Raw genomic sequence first — 2,482 nt, forward strand, 5'->3', positions numbered from 1 at the left:
TCCTGGAGTATATCAAAACTCAGACATGGCCATTCGGGCGTCAGCCGATGGTACCTGCCGAGAAACACCGCGGGGGGAAGGAGTGAGTGATGGCGCTCGAGGAGGAATTTACCTCTCTTGCCGTCTGTGCCACCTTTCATCCAAAACCAAGGCCGACACTGATCCCTCCCAGAGACCCCTATCTCTATCTCTATCCATTCCTCCCTATCTCCCTGCCCTTTCCCCCTCCCTACTTACATGAGGTAAGCACTCGGGTCATACACTAATTCCTCCCCCTCCTTCAATTCGTGTTCCATGCCCGGGCAATACACTTTGGGGACCGCACTGGTGGCCGCCTCTTCCGTCTCCATGTCATCCTCGCCGAGCGCCCGGCCTGAGAAAGATATTTGATAGAACGAAGGAAGGGGAAGGAAGGAAATAATTAGAGGGCAAAAGGAAGAGGGGCAAGACGAGGGGCGGCGCCAGAGGGAGCGAGAACGAAAAATGAAAAATACCACACCGTGCTAATCTTATCCACCCCCCTTTTCGCCCGCATTCGTCTCTCCCGTTACCCCTAGCCTGACACCTTTCCTACCTGCACGACCTGCTCTGAACGCTTCCAAGTCCATACCCTCCTCCTCGTCCGAATCAAGCTCCACTACCTCCTCCATCTCCTCCTCCTCCTCAAACTCATCTTCGTATGGATCTTCGAACCGTAAATTATCCTTGGTTTCTTTCTTCTCCTCTCCTTCTCTTCCCCGCCCTCCTCCTTGTCCTCCCCTTGCCAACACATCCTCCGTGCTATCCCCACCACGACTGCGCTTTCCCCCCTCTCCTCCTGTTTTTCCAATTTCTCTGCCTCCTTTCTCAGACTGCGTCGTCACCCTTTTGCTGCTTCTGCTAAGTTTGACCATCGATGAACCTGTTTGAAGAAATATACACGGGTAGGACGGAGGGTAGGATACTTTCCCATCACCACCAGTCAACACGAAGACACGAAAATGAAAAAGAGGGGAGAAAAACAAAAGATGAAAAATCCCGCACAGAGACCGCGTACGACGTGGAAAAACAGCCTCAGCCCCGTGGCCGTGCGGCTTCGGATTAACATAAAAGCCAATGGCGTGCTTAGGCTTGAGGACAGAGGGGCATCGCGCCCGCGGGGACCGTTTCCACCACCCTCGATATTCCCGTCAATAGCCACGAGCACAGGCACGTCGCGCTTGCGTCTCACGCGGGCACTCATGCGTACACACCATGTATTTTATATTCAGGACCGGTGCACAGGCGGCATTGGGGCGTGTTGGGCTTGTGGTTGTGCGTGTTGAGTTGATTCCTCCCGGACGCATCTCACTACCATTACCGCTCGTTGCCTGGAGTGAGCTCCCCTGACGCGTACAGCTACTTCGTTTTGCGCCAGAACCACCAGCTATGCTCTCGCTCTTAGCTAGGCGCAGCTCGATGGCGGTGGTGGCGGGCACGGGGAGAAGAAGCATGGCCACGATAGAGGTAAATTTGACAAGCAGCGGGAGAGGAAGGAGGGCGTGGCATGAAATTCATCATCTGGGCGGTACCAACCACACGCCATTCTATGGACGCCGATGCTTGCATGCTTTTTTATTGCTCATCTTTGCACGTTTGTAGATGGCCTTCACTTATCCTGCTCCTGCCCATTTTTGTCAGCACTTGCGCCTTTTTCTTGCGCCGGCACCGGCTCCCCTCTCATTTCATGTGCCCGGCCTGTCCCTCTCCTGTTTCTTGCACTTGGGACCGTTGAAATGTTGAAATCGTCAGTTCCTACTTTCCCGTCTTTTCTTTGTCCCCCTGTGCAGGTACCCGTGCGGGAGGCGATCAATCAGGCCATTGATGAGGAGATGGCGCGCGACCCCAACGTCTTTTGCCTCGGGGAGGAGGTGGCGCAGTATCAGGGAGCCTACAAAGTAAGAGAGGAGAAATCAAAGGATCGCTGGAAGGGGAGGGGGGAAGGAAGGGAATGAGGAAGGGTGAGCCTGCATGCGGCAGAAGGAATGTGTGAGGGGGAGGAAGGGAAGGAGGAGGGGAAGGGAGGGCAAGAGGGAAAAGGACCTGGCGGGCGCGACAGACTGGAAACGTCTCATTCCCTCCCCGGACGCAGATCACCAAGGGGCTGTATCAGAAGTATGGGGACAAGCGGGTCATCGATACTCCCATTACGGAGATGGGGTTTGCGGGGCTCGCCGTCGGTATGTCGGGGCCTCCCTCCCTCCCTCCCTCCCTCCTTCCTTCCTTCCCTCCCTCCCTCCTTCCCTCCCACCTTCCCTCCCTCCTTCCCTCCCTCCCTCGGGCGTGGCCACGTGTCACTATACCACGGTGCTTCCTACCCACATCGCTGCCATGTCCTCCCTCCCTCCTTCCCTCCCTCCCTTAAGGTGCCGCCTACAAGGATCTGCGCCCCGTCGTGGAATTCATGACCTTCAACTTCTCCCTTCAAGCCATCGACCAGGTCGGGAGGGAGGGAAGGAGGGAG

Source organism: Nannochloropsis gaditana, assembly GCF_000240725.1.
Source record: "Nannochloropsis gaditana CCMP526 unplaced genomic scaffold scaffold075, whole genome shotgun sequence".
NCBI classification, from domain to species: domain Eukaryota; class Eustigmatophyceae; order Eustigmatales; family Monodopsidaceae; genus Microchloropsis; species Microchloropsis gaditana.